At 38.2% G+C, this 18,541-nt stretch overlaps 1 long non-coding RNA gene across 1 annotated transcript in view; it reads left to right on the top strand.

The window, feature by feature from the left end:
• LOC141584667 (uncharacterized) overlaps nt 1-9,955 on the top strand; it is a 48,048-nt gene extending 38,093 nt beyond the window's left edge. The window contains exons 6-7 of the long non-coding RNA XR_012517853.1: nt 581-753; nt 9,668-9,955. This is a non-coding gene — a long non-coding RNA (uncharacterized LOC141584667). The remainder of the gene's footprint in view (nt 1-580; nt 754-9,667) is intronic.
• Nucleotides 9,956-18,541: the final 8,586 nt, after the last annotated feature.

Genomic DNA, 18,541 nt, shown 5'->3' on the forward strand with positions numbered 1-18,541 from the left:
CAGGACTTCGAGTCCAGCCTGGCCAACACAGAGAAACCCCGTTTCTATAAAAAAATACAAATAGTAGCTGGTCATGGTGATGCGTGCCTGTACTCTCAGCTACTGGGGAGGCTGAGGCAGAGAATCGCTTGCACCCAGGACGGAGAGGTTGCAGCAAGCCCAGAACATGCCACTACACTCCAGCCTGGGCAACAGAGCAAGACTGTCTCAAAGGAAAAAAAAATGAGATGGCAATGCATCTCCAAGCTGGATGTTAAGATCTATTGGACAATGAAATGAAGGTCAGGGAAAGTCAGGGTGGAGCTTGGTGACTACTGTAATCAAGTCACATGTGAACTAACCTTCCAAATGAACAACCACCATTTCTTCTAGTACGAACACATCAGTTTCTCTGGGCTCTAATTCTTAAATACATAGTCTTTGAAACAATTCCATTGGAATTCTATGCTCTTAAATAGTTCACAGCACAAGCTTTCATCTTACGTTTTTTTTTTTTCCATGAGATAGCAAAACATGAAATCTTGCTAATCTTTTAAAAGAGTATGCTGATTATAAATACTGGTTTTGTCGTCCTTGCTAGAGTAACATTTTAAAGAAGAACAAGATGATTCATAAAATAGAAAAGACTCAGAACATGGAAAAAGGTTCTGATCATGACTTACATGTCCAGGAAGCATACTTTCTCAGCAGCGCTACTCTTCATCGTACCTGTGACCAGAGACAACTCTTTCCACCTCACTGTTACCAGCCAAGGTAAGAAAGGAGTCAATACTTATTTTTCTGTGATCTTTTTCCTCTCAGAGAAAAACATGTTATGTTGAAGTTTTTTTTTTTTTTTTTTTTTTTTTAGTTATAAATGTGATCAAGGCCAGGCATGGTGGCTCGTGCCTGTAATTCTCACACTTTGGAATTCCAGGGCAGGAGGATCATTTGAGATCAGGAGTTCAACAGCAGCCTGAGCAACACAGCAAGACCTCCATGTCTATAAAATAATTTTTTAAATTATCCAGGCATGGTGGTGTGCACTTGTAGTCCCAGCTACTCAGGAAGCTGAAGGGGGAGGATCACTTGAGCCCAGGAATTCGATGCAGCAGTGAGCTATGATCATGCCACTGCACTCCAGCCTGGGCAACAGAACAAGACCCTGACTCTACGAATACAAATGTGTATTGATCAGACAGGAATTTATTTTTTTTTTCCTAAATCTACCACATCCGATGTGGCAAAAACAACAAAATAATACTAAATTGCATCTGGACACAGGACTTTTCATTCATTGATTTTCTTGTTGATGTTTGGTTTTGTTTGAAAAAAATCCCAACAATGAAGCTACATCAAAGAAAAACAAATGCATTCTAGGTGTTTGTCCAAACCTATCCAAAAAATAAATTTAAAAAAATTCTCTAAGACATTATTAATTGAATCAAATCATACATACCTTTTAATTTAAAGCACTGACAATTTGAAATGTCACAAAGGAGTGAAATCACTAATATGAAAGGAAAGTAAAAAATTCGACTGTTGTTTATATTTTTGGACATTATATAAACAGAAAACAGTCAAAGGGGGTCTTTGTGAAAGTGTGATGGTCTAACCCTATGGCCATTATGTCTTTGGGATATGGCTTAACCTTTTAGAATTGTTCTCCTTTTTAGGGAGCAAAAGTAATGTTGACAGGTTATAGAAGAAAACTGAATAGCTCCAGTCTCCAGTTTTTTGGTGCACCTTTAGAGTTGAGCATTTTTTACAGAGGGTGACCTCACATTTGCTGAAGAAATAATATACTAGAATATGAATAAGAAATAAATATCCTCAGATTAATGCTATATAAATACATTTGCTATAGGTTTTATAAATATTCATGATACATGCATGTACAGGTCAAATTACCTTTAAATATTAAACTTCTTTCCAGTGGTGGAGAATTTTAGATTTATGCAGTGTTTATAAGAAGGAGAAATGGAACCCATGCATTACAATCTGCTGGCAAATTCAGCTTCTGGTTTAACTGGGTCCTTAAGGTTAGAGGGACTTGACTCACAAAACTGTGAAATTGCCTCAAGTATCTTGTCTCTGTCTTACAAATCACAAATGGAACTTAAAGATGTACTAAAACCATAAGTATTGTACACATATTTTAAAGAAGAAATGGACTGGACTGGTGCCTTGTGCGTAATATGCCTCAGGCACATTACACAAATCTCATTTAATATAGCCAGGCCACTGAAGCAGGAATTATTATCCTTCCGCAAGATGCAAGTGATAAAAGAAAGGTTCAGAGAGACATCCTAAGTTGTGTGTGATCACAAGAAATAGCAGAATCTGGATGGAAACCTGGTTCCACGGGGCCCAGAAGATCGGGTCTGTCATTGGTAATGCCAACTGTCACAAAGGACACAATGGATCACAGGTTTTCAAATCATGAACAACTTGAGGAAGTTAAGCATTGGAGAGTGTCCCCCATCCACATACTGAACGGAGGAAATGCCCTCAATTCGAGTCTAGGGGATCTGGGTTGGTGTCAATCTATGTGGATGACTCCCATATTGGTTTCCAGAACCCACTCCCACTGTTCCCACCATTGAGACTTTTTTCCCTAAATAAGCTTTACACGGCGTTGTGGATCCACCTGGAGACCGTGGGAAAAGGCATTCAGCATACAGATTTAAACATATTCCTAGGTTGACCCAACCATTTATCATCCAAACTAGGACACATTTTTGAGAGCTTAGTAATTGTTCTTGGACAATACATGCAAACCAAGATTGTCCCAGGCAGAGTGAGATGAATGATTATCTGACCTATACTCCTGTATAGAGCCAAACTATTTCATCCTTTGTACACAAATATATTTCAGGAACTTTATAATTATCTTAATAGAAACACAGGTGAATTGTTTGTATATACTAAAGGTGTTATTGTGATAAATGAAAAAAATGTTAAGTATGCCACAAAATCCATAAGCCTGTTTTCCAATTCCTTATTTTTTAATATGCCAATTAGCTCAAAATAATTGAAAATGGTACAGAACTCCTTGAACTTGGAGAGGCTCTATCTACATCCCTAGACCTGATAGTGTCCCAGGTTCTGTTATTACAGGTTAAATTACCTGGACATTCCTACTTCTGCATCACTTCAAACTCAGTATCAGTGAAAGCAAACTCCCCTCAGATGAGTTCATCTTCCCCCCACTATAAAGAGACTACCTGTGGTCCTACTGTCTTAGGGTCCAACACCTGCCTAAGGGATTGCAGTGTGACACTTTGCAATTTTTTCAGCTACAAGGGAAGAAGAAGAGGGGAGAGATGTAAATGAGAGCCAGGGCCAGAATCCATTTGGCGGCACCGCCCATGGCCTCTGCTGTCTGATTTCTCACACTCCACAGGGCAGGGTGCACAAGCTGCAATGTCAAAGAGAACTCCAGGAGCAGGGCGGAGAGCCAGGCACCTGAGCCTCTGCTGGCAGCGTGGAGAGACTCAGGGAAGTGGCTTCTGGGGAAGGGGAGGTGTCAAGGATGCATGCTGATTTCCCATCTGACACTTACCTGCAGCGCCATCTGGAACACCTACTCAGAGCCTGGAAGTCCTGTGGCCTCTGGGGGAAATGGGAGCCCTCCATTGCAACCCCATAGACCCTGAGTTGACTGATGCCTGCTCTAAGAAAGCAGCGGCAAATGGCAGGTTATACAATCCCACCAAGATAAAGAATCCCTTATAACCCTCCCCCAGGCTGTGATCCCCAGTAGCTGTTTAAGAGGCTTTCCCTACAGCTGCCCCCTTCCACCTGATTGAATGACTCCCTTCCCACACAGGCACTCACATCAACACTGGTACATACACATACACACTCTTACACTCACACACACACCCCATATAATGTTCCTATAACTTTAAACCTGAGTCTCACAAGATTGTAAGGCCCCTTTTGATGCAAAGTACACTCTCCTAAAAGGCAAAAATACTGGCCGGGCACAGTGGCTTACACTTATAATCCCAGAACTTTGGGAGGCCGAGGTGAGTGGATCACCTGAGGTCAGGAGTTCAAGACCAGCTTGGCCAACATGGTGAAACCCTGTCTTTACTAAAACACACACACAAAAAGTAGCTGGGCATGGTAGCAGATACCTGTAATCCTAGCTGCTTTGGAGGCTGAGGCAGGAGAATCCCTTGAACCTGGGAGGCAGAGGCTGCAGTAAGCCGAGATCACGCCACTGCACTCCAGCCTGGGAGACAAAGTGAAACTCCATCTCAAAAAAAAAAAAAGCAAAAATACTAACAAATAATTATACCAATGACAATCATTACTATAAGAAAATGCAATTGGTGCCCTGAGAAGAGATGAGCCATGAGGAGCATCAGTAAGTCCCATAAGGCCATGAGATGATGCCCAAAACTGCAGGCAATCACTTCTCTGTTTATCCATGTGGTAGCAACAGAGTGGATGGGACCCTGATGCCCTTGACCAGCACCTCTGGTTGCTAAGTGTGTCACTTATCTGTCTGATCTACGTGTCCTGCTGTTCTCCATGGTAGAAGCATGTGAGGGTCTCCACACCATTGAGTGTCCATGAACCACCAGCCAGTCTGCCCCAAGAGGAGAGAAGAAACTTCTGTTGGTTCAAACCAGTCTATGTCAAGGTCTCTCTCTGTTACAGAAACAAAGCCTGCATCTAATTAATACAGTTGATCTGCACATATTTCTGTGTTACATCTTGAAAATGAGGCATTGTTATCTCATTCTACACATAAGGAAACTGAAATTCAAAATATTAACTTACTTTCTTAAATTACGTCATGAATAAAAAAGCCCACATTTAAATGCTTTTTAGGGGCAAGACTGCATTTGGGAATTTGACTTAAACAAATGAATATCTGCTCTTAACAAGTGAATATTTTACAATTGTTACTGAAAACCACTTTTGTTTCTGGAAAATAAAAGTAGCCTGTACTCAGTGACCATCAAGTTTCCTAACTGCCATAAAATTAGGAAATTGTTTAGCAAGTAGAATATTGCTTGTGAAATAAAAGTGAGTAGTTTCTTGTGTTTAAAGAGGTTGTAGCATATCTTAAAATAATTGGCGTTATCTTTAAAAATGACTTATTGCAGCATAAAAGCTGAGGATCACAGAAAATCACAATGTTGATGGCCTTATCTGGCAAATAAGCTACTTATGTAGGAATTTTTTTTAACTCCAAGAGTAAATTTTTGTATGCTCTAAGACTAAATTATTTTCTTCTCATAGATTTCTTGAATACAGAATCTCTGTAAGATTTGTCTTTTTACCTACAAAACTATTCACACAGTTGTGAGCATGGAATAGATGCTTAAAATGTTCTTATTCCCTTAAAGTACAGAATATTCCAAGGATAGTTCTAGCCTCTCAGAATCAAAAGCACTTGCATGGTGTTTTACAGTTTATAAATCACTCTTATAAATGATATTTGAGGTATGATTACTATTATCTTCTATGTAAGACATAGAAGCTAGAGCTAAGAGAACTGTGAAGGATTTCCCAAGATGTCACAGCTTTTTCATGCCCTGTCTTGATAAGCCCTGTGTTCACCTTTTCACACCAGATCCTATAATCGTGATTGGATGCCATGGTAGACGTTACAGAATGAATGGATGCATCAATCAATCAGTCAATCAATGAAACCGTCAGAAAATAAGCAGTAAAATCATGTTGTAAAGCAACCAGCTAATTGGTGATCAATGCCAAGGTTATTATTTATATGTTCTTAGTTATTTTTTTCAGACAAGAATGAGGCAGATGAAAACCATATGCAAAAACACAACAAACAAAAGAGATTCTACCAAAAGCGATCATCAAGAGAATGTCTCCAGCGAGACTCACATTACTGTGGAGAGGCATGTGCATATTTGCACTCAAACAGCTTCAGAAGTACTTGCCTGATGAAAAGGACGCACCAAAAGCTGAAGATTTTGGCATCACAGTCCAAGTGGTTCCTTGTTGGCAATGGCCATTGTCATCATAAGGCTGGATTTAACTTCAGAAGTACTGCATGCCATCTGGCTCCAAAGAGCAAATCTATTTTTATAATATCAAATTTGCAATAAGGGAAAACTACAAACAGGCTCAGAGTTCGATGAGCTTCCGTTTTTAACACAACTGACTTTCACCAGTCTTCCTGGGGGCCCCAAACTGGGTGGGCTCTTTCCCTCTGCTCCAGGCCTTATCTGGGTTAGGTTGTGTGATTAGGATACTAAAGTCACTGAACAAACAGGGCAGGATTCTCCATCACAGATCTTTTGTTCATATACATTTCACTGGCTTTCGTTGGAGAAGTCAGAGAATGGCTATCATCTCCACACTAATAATATCCTTTGGTAAATGATAAAGTCTAAGTCCGAAGTAAACCGAGAAGCTTTATCAGCATGTCGAAGCTATCCCCTTACAGCTCTGTACTTGCCAACTGTGCATCCTTTTCCTAGACAAAGACTTGATGCACATTAAAAGGCACTTACCAGAGTGGGTGTTTGTTTGCCATAGGAGAGCAGGCTGCCCTCTGATTCCAGGCACCCCGGTCGCCACTCTCATCAGAGGAAGGGAGGTATACTTTACAGCTAGACTCCTTCCTTGATGATCTCTTGAATCGAGTCAGGGGGAGATTCAGCGCTTCCTGCCAAGTTATTCCTTCTCTTTCTCCTTGTTAATATTAACTGATGGACTTCTCAGAAGGAAAGTATATTTCTCACTGTGAATAGAGAGAACGCTGTGGTCGACCAGTTACTCCTCTACCCTGTTGTCAGAGAAGATGCATCAAAAGGGATTTACACACCCAGTTAATTCTAACAGATGGCCCTTCCCCTGTATTCTGAGAGAAGTTGAAAATCAATCCACATTTCTCTCTAATTCCAAATTAGGCAAATTAGCACACTGCCCTTGATTTTTGGTAAGCAGATTTAGCAAAATGGACACAGTGAAGATGAAAGATGCAACAAATTTAGGAAGGCCCATCTCACTTAACATGCTGTACCTCTGCCCACACTTTTGATGCTTATCTATAAAGCAGTGAAAACACTGATCATTTTTTTCTTTCCTTTCCTTTTATTTGTGTGTGTGTGCATGTGTGTGAGTTTATCACCCTGCATCCAGAAAAGGTGGCTGTATATGTGCATATGCTTGTATAATTTGCCCAAATGAATATATAAATATATTATGCATACATCATGCACCCAAATAGCATGTGGGTCTGTGTAGCCAATAACAGAAACAATGGGACGCTCCCTACACTAGGAACCAATATGCTGCATGTTTTCTTGGCTTTTTTGCAACTGTAGACAAACATTCCCCCAGGAATGGATGGCTCAGGGAAAGTGTGATGGGATATGAGGCCTTTCGTCATAAAATCCCCATCTAAAAATCCTGTCAAAATTGATAGGGACTGAAGTATATATAACACTGTTGCTGTGTTGGTTTCATTCCAAACACAGCATGCTTCTGAATGATCTGTCATTACCATTAGACCTGAAGAAAAGAAAAGCAACTGAGAGAAACCTCTCATTGCCATCTATAGGCTGCAAACGGAAGGTCCAGGTGACAGCTGTAAGGCTCTGTGAAGCAGCAGGAGATGTTCTGGATGTCACCAGTTCATAATCACATTTCCACCACCTTCTTCATTCTTTCAAAAAGCATTTCTTGTGCCAGCATTGGGCTAGATGTTGAGAAGAATGCAAAGGTGAGGAAGAAACATCATCTTCATCTTTGGGAGCACGTGTTCTGAGGACTGGAGCAAGACCACTGCAGAGCTAAGCACTTGACAGATGCTCAGGACAAAGGGGTTGTCCTAGAAGAGGTGATATATGAGCCCTGTTATGCACTTTCAAGGGCCAGTAGAACATTGCCAGGTAGAAAGGAGGGATTGCTTTCCAGGTCAAGAGAAATGGCATATGCAAAGGGGGCATCAGCACAGAAGATATGCAATGTGTTCTAGGAAATGCAAAAAGTTTTATGTGCAACTGGAAGCTTGCCTACACTACATGTCCAGGGAACAGGGTGAGCTGAGAAGAAAAACCAGATTGTGAAAGGAAGAAAGCCAGACTATGGTATTTGGAGTTTATCCTATGATCAAGATTACCTCCTCTTCTGGGCCTACATTATCACTTGGTTATGAAACTAATGCTGACCCTATTGAGCTATATACAGAATCATCAGTAGCCCGACCAACTAAGCAAGAAACAACAGATTGAGAGGGACGACAGTACACAATCAGGGTTCAAACTGCCAATGCTCCAAGTCATTAATTTCTATAAAAGTAAATTCTACGCCATTCTGAAACTTTTATTTGTCCAGCATTTGCTTCTCTTAAATGGGATCAGTGTTTGCAGAGAGTGAGAGCCTTTATTATCCCACCATTGTAACTGACATATTTTGGGGTGTCTATCTCACACTTTTTCCTTCCTTGAGAACTCTCCCTCAACCAAGGAAAGGCTCCTCAGTGGCCAAGCATGAGTGTTACAATCCTGTATCCCTGGACACAGGATGTGATATTATCTGACCAACCCCTCATCCAAGTTGAGCCAGTCAGGGTCTCATTTACATGAACTTTTGCATTAATAGAGAAGTACTGAGAGCTAAGTCAACTAAGGGTGTATCTCCAGAGGGAAGGCTGAAAATCAACTGTTCTTTAAGGTCCCAAGACTGACATAATTCTACTCCTTTTGAGGCCATTTGATTCAATCCTTCCATAACACCTTTAGTATCTTTCTGATGAATATCCTTTCTTCTTTTCTTAAACTAGCTCAACTTCTTTTCTGTTGATTGCAAACCAAAGAAATCACTAAATTTTTTGTTTTTACAGTGTATTACTCTTAAATAGTAAAAATCTCTGTGATTTTCCCTTGACAAATAATGATGCATTCCCAAGAAAACTCTCACATTTATTTTCAGAGTAATAGCATGAGAAGCCAGAAAACACCCAGCCCAAATTTTGATTTTACATTCCCTGAAGAAAATGACTACCTCTTGCATGTTTTTGGTATCACACCTGTGCAATACCCTAGAGTAGTAACTAACTAGCTATTTCCATCAGTCAGCCACTCACAGAATAAAAGTCACCATTTTTTTGTGAAGATTTTAGGACTCATCTACCAGAAGGAAGATCCTAATAACAAATCTTTCTGAACTATAGAGGTGTGTCCATTTCTGTGTTTATGTCCACGTGTGTAGAGCTGGCTTGATCTGGTTCATTAGCATGCGTGAGAATGGTCAGTAGCATTTTGCCTCTACCTAACACCTTAGAGAAAATGCTGAGCAGCAAGCCTGTTTAACATTGCCAACATCTTCATAAATGAGCCTGTCATTTGAGCTGAGTTGTACTCAGAGAAGACATTCAGGAGCTCTCACTGTGGCTCAGTATTCCAAATGAAAAGCTTTGCCCATCATGTGAACTCCCTGTGCCCTCCTAGCATCCCTCTTCCTGAGCTGCCATCTGGGTAGAGATGCACTAGAGCATTGCCAAAGACTGCATCTTCCAACAATAGGTGTCACTATGTGACAGCATCCATAGATTAAGCTGTTACTTCAGGGTGGTGACAGGGCCAGAATAAAGGGTCCTATAGACTTTCAATTTAGTAGAGATTGAGATGTGGTGGCTGAGCTGTGTATGGTTTAAATTCTAACCAAACTGATTCACGTGTGCCTTCAGCTCTGCTGTCTGCCTCTGTGATTGGGGAGAATCAACAGTGAATATCTTGCCAGCGTCCCGGCAGTGACTGAGATAAAGAGCTCGGAAACCCTATTACTAAAAGGCAGCTGTGAAACAGTTCAAGTCAAAATGTGAGTTTCAATTCAATATTCTCACCGAAAAAATATAAACAGCTATCGCCCATTGTAACGATTAATTCTCCCGTCTCATTGCTGAAAGAGCTTCAGCTCTGAATCTCCTTCTCCCTATCAGATAGGGTATGAGATATGTTGAGAGGAGATTGTTAAAACCTGGACTGCAGAATTTTACCTGGTCATCTGAGTGACTCAGAAAGCCCCAAGTGCTCTTCTTTTACATGTATTATAATAAAACAAATTATTCTGGTGTCACAGACCTTGAATACCTACTAACCTTGATAAGCACTTACATCTAAACAAAAAGAGAATCAATTTGCATTTTCCTTTCTGCTGACTAACATAATGCTTCATTTTACAGTTGCCATTAAGGGTTATTGCTGTCTTTACATACCACATTAGGCAGTTTGTGTCCATTGTTCATGCATAGTTCCATCAGAACGTTTCAGGTTGAAGGCATTTTCACAATGATGCTGCTTTTGTCCTGCCCCAATGCTGTTATCTTGAATGTGTTTATCCCAACAAGTCTCTTCAAGACCTGAAAACTGTCCTCTGTGAAAACCTGTCAGTCATCACCTTCACTCACAACTGGAATTAACAGTGCTCAAGGTCTCAGGGTACACACACACACACACACACACACACACACACACACACACAAGGTTGGCTTACCTGGGTGGCCAGATATGTAAAGCTGCAAAGCTTCTTGAATTGACCTTAATGAATTAAAACCTGCATAGGCAGAAGAAAACTCTTGAACAAACCATAGATTTCCAAACCATCTCACCAGGCTGATAAAAGATTCAAACCCTGCCAACCTCGGCCTTTGAATTAGCATTTTCTTCCTTGATCTATGGCCTCTTAATTTTCTGGGGCAGAGAAGCAAACCACAGGCAATCATTAAGCAAACATCTATGTATGGGAAGAAATGGGAAGCATATTCCTTCTGAAAACCACAAATACTTGCGTTAAAATAATTGAGAAATGGTCACTGGCAGGTAGAATAACACAATTATTATAGATGTAACCTTTTGGGAAGTAAAGACAGAAAGTCTTAACCTAGAAAGATAGATGCACTCGATGAAAAAGAATGACCAGCCAAGACCCATTTCACAATGTAAAGGCATAGAAGGAGCAGTTGTGTAGAACACCGTTCCAACAGTAACAAACAGCTTGGTCAGAGATCAAAAATGAAAGCGTAAATATTGACATTGTAAAATTGAGTTTTCGTAATAAAAAAACACAAAAGACCCATTTTCTCCAGGTATATTTGGCAACCACATTTCAATGTATATTCAGCCATTTTTTTATTCTATATTAGTTCTGCACTCTTCTTATGTCCTCATTCCATTTTAAATCATAAAAAATATGTCTGGAATATTTTTTCCATCTGTAGATAGATAGAATCTGGAATGCTGAATACTTAATCTCTTTGTTACTAGTTAATCATATTGTGTCAGGAAGGGACTAGATTCTAAGATCCTACTGGACAGGTAAAGTGTCTTTAAATTTGGTCCATGGCCTTGTGTGAAGTAGTTAATGATGATGGAGAAGAAGCTGATAAATAAATGTAGCATAAACACTGGCAGAACTATTGATCCTTGGAATACATGGGCATCCTCCAAAGAGTTTAAAATATAATAACACTTTACTCAGAAACTATAAGCAGGTACTTTATGCACAGCTCAATGAAAGAGAAGAAAATACCTACTTATAAAATACAGAAGTGTGGACTCTCAGGCAGTACATAGGGTAAGTCCTGGAAAAGAATTGTGAATGAGGCCTGACACTTGTGTTTTTGTTTTTGTTTTAGTAGCCAGAGTCTCACTCTGTTGCCCATGCTGGAGTGCAAAGGCCACCATCTCGGCTCACTGCAACTTCTACCTCCCAAGCTTGAGCGATCCTCCCACCTCAGTCTTCCAAGTAGCTGGGATTACTAGCATGCACCACCACGCCAGCTAATTTATGTATTTTTAGTAAAAAGGGGTTTCACTATGTTGCCCAGGCTTGTCTCGAACTCCTGAGCTCCAGTGATCTGCCCGCCTCAGCCTCCAAAAGTACGAACTACCAGGATTACAGGTGTGAGCCATCACGCCTGGCCGCCTCACACCTGTTCCACTGAACTTCACAGTCTGGGATGGAATTGACAAGAAAGCAGTGAAAGCACACAATATGGTAAGTGTTCAATTTCCCTGTACAAGATTGAAAATCATTTCAATATCACTGTTTTGTTAATCTTTGTGATTTTCTTATGAAACTGGTGTTATTTATCATCCTAGTCTACACTGGGACATTTTGGGACACTGAGAGATGCATGAGAGTTAGGAAGTCTAGGCAAGGAAATCCAGTTTCTCTACTCACAGCACCTCACATGAGGGGGAATAGTGATTTTCTGCAGTTTCTCCACATCAGTGTAGAGCTCATGGGTATTTCTAAGTTCCTTCCAAGGATGCAGGACCCAGGAAAGCCTACTTGATTTAATTGTGCTTGGTACTTCACTTCTTTTTTTCTTTTTTCTTTTCTTTTCTTTTTTTTTTTTTTTTTTTTTTTTTGAGACGAAGTTTCACTCCTGTTGCCCAGGCTGGAGTGCAAAGGGGCGATCTTGGCTCACCACAACCTCCGCCTCCTGGGTTCAAGCAATTCTTCTCCTGCCTTAGGCTACTTCACTTCTAAGCTCCACACAATAACACCAATGCCCATGAAAGAACTGAATGAATATGGCCAGAAAATGTGGCTCACACCTCTAATCCCAGCACTTTTGGAGGCTGAGGCAGGAGGAACACATGAGGCCAGGAGTTTGAAACCAGCCTGGCCACATGGCAAAACTCCATCTGTATCAAAAATACAAATATTAGTCAGACCTGGTGTGGCCAAAACTCCATCTGTATCAAAAATACAAATATTAGTCAGACCTGGTGGCACACACTTGTAGTGCCAGTTACTCGGGATGCTGAGGCATGTCAGTCACTTGAACCTGGGAGGTGGAGGTTGCGATGAGCTGACATCATGCCTCTGCACTCAAGCCTGAATGACAGAGTAAAACTCTGTCTCAAAATAAATCAATTAATTAAATTAATTTAAATAACAAAATAAAAGATTTTAAGAATATTTACAGAATTCCATAAATAGCAATGCAAAGAATCTGAAAATCAAACCCTTATCATTGAGAATTTCTCCACTTCCACAGTGCACCCTCTCATTACAATGTCAAATTAAAGTTTCTGAAAGAAGATGGGGAAACATTTACTTTGATAAAATGGGAGTGATTTTTTTTTCTCAGAAATAAAAATACTCTTATGATGATTGGTAGCTCCACCTAAAGGATTCTAAAGTAAAATTTAAAACAAATAAAAAATTGTTTAGGGACGAATATTTGTATTACCCAAAAATGTTTCTTTTCACAAAAGAGTTCCCTGTAGAATTCTCCTAAGTGGTGAACTCCCCTGGTGCCTTTAAACGGTTGTTTACAGATCATTAACTACTCACAAAAAAGCTGGTGCAGAAAACCTGCCAAAGTATGAGAATCTCCCAATGAGGAACCAAAATTTAAGAGAATGCTTGAGAGATCGAATTCAGTTTGCCAGAAATAAATTTTCATAATGAACTTTGGAATGGAAAATTGCATGCAAGTCAACTTTATATAGAATTTCTTCTTTGCAGACAGAGCCCAAATTTTAAGAACATCATTTTTATGCTGAAATATTCGGGTATTATATGCAAATATTAAAATTTGCCAAACCATTACTCAAATGCTGGTATTTAGGTGGTTTCCAAGTTTTCTTAATTTCAATAAATAACACTATTGTTAACATCCTAGTTCACAAAGTTGCGTCCACATTTCTGCTTGATCCTTAGTAGTGTTTGCTTATAAAAGGAGAATGGAGAAATAAAATGCACACAATTTTTAATGTTCTTAATACAAATTAATCAAATGCTTTTTAGATAGAGTTTCCAACATTAGTTCTCTTAACCACACTGCCTTATTACTGAGTCTTCACTAGAAGTGACTGAACATTTTGAAAATGGCTCGTAGAGTTTTAGTTGAAAACATCACTTTCTGTTATTTAAGATAGTTTGATTACAAATAAAGTTTAACACATTTGTTATCTTAATTATTGCTTTGTATTTCCTCCTCTAAACTCACTGGTTTTACCCTCTCCCTCCAGCTGGAATTCTCAGTACTATTCTTATTGATTTGTATGAGTTCTTCACATATTAAGGATAATTTTTTTTCATATCAGTTATACATACTTAGGTGTTTGTATTTTAATTTTGTTAGTGGAATATTTAACGTGATTTTTATTTTTTCCATCAGTTTTGATTTAAAAAGTCTTTTTCCCAGAAATTACATGAAGAAGTCATCTATGTTGTCTTCTATTTTTTTATGTATATAATTTTTAAGTGCCTTTACCAGCTGGATAAGTAGTGCCACTCTCATGATCTTTATAAAGCTTTTTTTTCTCCTTCATTGTATAGAAATTATAACAATTTTGCCAAGTTCTGAGCATTCTATAAAATGATGTTTGAAAGCTCTTTGTCTTTAGAAGGTGATAAAATGAAAGTTCAATAATATTTATAATGATAGCTGACATAATCTGGTATGCAAAAGAAAATTCTAATATATCTTAACAAAACAAAGCAAGACAAAATGCATCTTTAGTAGCTTTGAACAACATGGAGGTCACTATGCTTTGGCCAAATGTGAAATAACTAAATTTTATATGAGCCTACAACAAACTTTACAATGACCTTTATTCTTTCATTTTTATTTTGATTTTTTTCCAAAAGTCTCCCCAAATAATGTGAAATAAGAGGTTAGCATGTCCTAGAGATAAGTGGATATTCCTGAACTCTTTGCACTTCTGATCTTGGGAAAAGGTTTTCTCCCTGACAATCCACCACCCCCATTCCCCTCTCACTGCCAAGTTTAATATGGCTTGGACTGTCTTCTTATATCCCCAGCTCCTATATGAATCATTTTCAGCACTGAGTTCTGATCATTATATACAAGGTCACTTTTTAATTAGAACAATATAGTAAAACATATGCTCAGAAGATAAATGAGGTACAAAGCTAGCTGTGCTACAGTGAACCCTTTTATTGGAAAGCCCTTAAAAATAATAAGCGTCATGTATAGTCCAGGGGCCTTTGCAACATATTTCAGTAGAGTAAAGTGCCTGCCATAGTGAATGAATACCCTGTTATAGTGAACAATCATTTGGCAGCATAGGTTATTTTAATGGACACATCACTTTAAACGAAGCCTTCGCCATCTGTTCTGCCCTCTAATTACAGATGCAAAAAGAACATAATTCACAATTGCATCATAAAAAAGTAAGATATAAGTGATTTAAATGCATGTGTATCTTCTTTATTCAATGCAGCATGCAGCTGTTATGTTGTTTTCATGTTTCAAACACAAATGAGGATGGAAATCGCTCTTCTCTGATGGAGTGAATTTCCTGTTACAGGACATTTTGGGGTGTAAATAAATGTAAAAGCGTGTGTTCTCATAACACCTTGACATCAAATGAGAGGCAAAGCTATTCTGTAAAGCACTCTGTGATCTGCTGCCATGTGTGATGAAGTGTAAGTTTGTGTGGAAACCTAATTTTAGTGTTGATTTTTTATTAGTCTTTAGCATTTCAAAAACTGCTCAGATAAGTGTTCTTTTCCAATAACCAAATCATGTAGATGAATATATTATAACAAAGATATCCTCTTTTAGAATAAGGTGAGTACACCGGTCACTCCAATATCAAAAAGGCCAACACTTGGCGTGAGCCCATGTGTTTCTTATATGAAACCTTCTGATTTCTCCAGACTAACTCGAGAAAGAATAAGCAAAAAGGTGGAACTCTTTACTTTCCTTCTGATGTCTCAAGAGTGCTTTAAGATTCCTGTGTGGATTTACAATTTAAGACTTACTAATTTGGAAGAGAATATCTTAGCATGCAAGCTGCAAGGTGAACTTAACTCCTCAAGGAAATCTGTAAAACTGCCCCTGTTACTTGATACTGATACAGTCTTAATTTTTATATAACATATTTTAATGTAAAACTCCAAACAGAAACAAATTTGAGTGTTAAGATACTCAAATTCATTTTCAAACCTACTGTTGAGTTTTCGCTTTTATGAGTCTTAGTTCTAGTTGATGGAGACCTTATTTATGATTTCCTTTGGTCACACATTGATTAAAATCGGAAGAAAAACAATGAATTTATTATATCAATAATTATTAAAATAGCTTGGTAATAACTATTATTTATAAAGATTATCACCATATCTAAGAAAAAAACAATACACAGTCAGAAATTCTTATCAAAATCACCTGAGCACTCCTTTAGTTTTCAATGGAACTCTTATTTAAGGAAGTACTTTAAGAAGAGGGACATTTCTCTATTCCAGGGATCCCCAACCTCAGCTCGCAACAATAGGAGAGTAGTAAGAATAATGAATTAAAAATAACATGTATTTAATCATTGTAAGTTTTATTTTGAGTTTATATTTCTTCCACCTTTGTCTGATTTTAAATCAAAAAGTAAAGGATGAACTAGGAAGACTCACATTGCCATTGATTTCTATTTTACTTTATTGAAAACATTCTTTCAAATCTTTCATTTAAAAATTTTTTTTATCATGGGACAAATTTTGCTAAAAAGAATATGCATCACAGGAAAGTTGAACTGAAAGAGCTATGTGCTTAGTAATTGCAACTGCACCCAAAACACTACATTATTTTTACTTCCAAAGAATTCAGGAAGAAAACTGCCAAATCAGTATTTTTAAACATGCAGCTTTCAGGACAGGAATATCTCAATAGTTATTATTAAAATTATAATAGTTCTCTTCATATAAATATGTGTTATTTACCCTTGGAAAGAACAAATGGATCACTAGCAAAATATGTTTTATCCTCAATTTGTTTTTCATTTAAATCACAAATAACTTCTCCATCATAACAGCTAATTGTATTTAATTTAAAAAACAAAATGATTTGTGGAAAAACTTGCTGATCAATCATAAATTCAATTTTAGTCACACATTTCAGAGCTATTACTTGTTAGTAACTTTCAAATGACCTTTAAAATAATTGTGTTTACTGAATGGAATGTAAATCCACTTTTGATCAAGGATGCTGAGTGAAGGCTAAATAGCAAGTGAGTGGAGGTGTGTCCATGGAGTCATAGATACTATTTCCAAGCAGAAGACCCTGCATCTTCCCCCCAGAATAATGTCGTATATGCTGCGTGAGAAGTGATGACACTAGTTGTATATTAATAAAATACACCTGTCTTTGCTGAGGGAAGATAAAGTAAATCTATTATTATAAGTCCTTCTAAGACCACACAACCAAGTGCAGTATTGATATTAGTACTGACACCAAGGTCATCATTTGGTCACTGACATCCAATGGCACTTAAAGATGTATGGACACGAGTGATGACAATGATGGTCATGATGATGACGATGACAATTGTGATGATAGTGAATATGGCAATGGTGATATTTAACACCTATATAACATTACTATATGCTGGACTCTGTTCTAATAGCTTTACTTTTTTATCATTTCATTTATTCCTCTCAACAACCCTGTGAGAAAGTCACTTGACACATTAGAAAGGACACACTACCAGAATGAGAAACTCTAGAGAATAGTAATGGTTCTGTGAAAATCATGAACAGCTCACATCAGCCCACCTCTACCAGCCCTAATCCTTTCCGTGGTAAATCAAACTCTTTTCAACCAATACTTTAGTATAGGATAAGTAGAGAAAAACAGCTCCAAAAGTGTTTCGTAATAAATTAAAAATCTGAAAATAATATTGTTATAATTATACTGACATGTACATAATGTATTGCTAAGCAACCTAGCTCCCAACAATCAAAGTAGCAGACTAACTCAAAGTGTATGCCTAGAACTGTAACAACAAGAACAACTGGAATGCAGCACCTTTGTGCTCAAAATTACAAGAGAGAGTTAACTTTCGATCAACATGCACTTACTATACGAACAGCACTGAATTAGACACTGCGGAGCAGACAAAAATAATTAATACCCATCCTCAAGGAGCTTACCACCCATTTAGAAGCAAAACATGAGTTCATAAAACTATAATAATGTAAGACTAAAAAATGTAGCATTTCTCATTAACTAAGTGGAAAATACCAAATCACTTTTCTTCACTTTTATCACTTGTTTTACAACTCTTCCACCAACTGGATGAGAGGGATGGCCATCCTTCTGCTGGGCTTTCATAATCGTTTGGAGCTCTCTTAACATATGTGCTCACTGTACTGAACCTCCCTGAACCCGTTTCACATCTGTGAAATGGGATACTGAGTACCAACCCCCACTGAGTTATTGTAGAATTAAATGACTCAACAACAATAAAATGCTGAGGATATTTTCTGGCACATGAGAAGTACTCGATCAATGATACCCAGTGTCGATATTATTATTATTATAACTACCTATCTCTCTACCTAACTTTCTGACCAGATTTATCATCTTCATGTAATTTTGTTCATAATTCTAAGAGTTCCTAGAAGACTACATTGAATATTGTATCTATTTCCTCAAATGAAATAGAGAAGCATATGGTAAATCTTAATCGTACAATTAGGATCTAGAGGAAAAGTGTTCACTGGACTCATAAAAGGGTCAAAGTAGGCTTGCTGAAGAATCTCAGGTGAGATGAGTGAGGGAATAGAAAGTATTTCGGTCTGGGTGAAA

This window comes from Saimiri boliviensis, chromosome 5, assembly GCF_048565385.1.
Source record: "Saimiri boliviensis isolate mSaiBol1 chromosome 5, mSaiBol1.pri, whole genome shotgun sequence".
NCBI classification, from domain to species: domain Eukaryota; kingdom Metazoa; phylum Chordata; class Mammalia; order Primates; family Cebidae; genus Saimiri; species Saimiri boliviensis.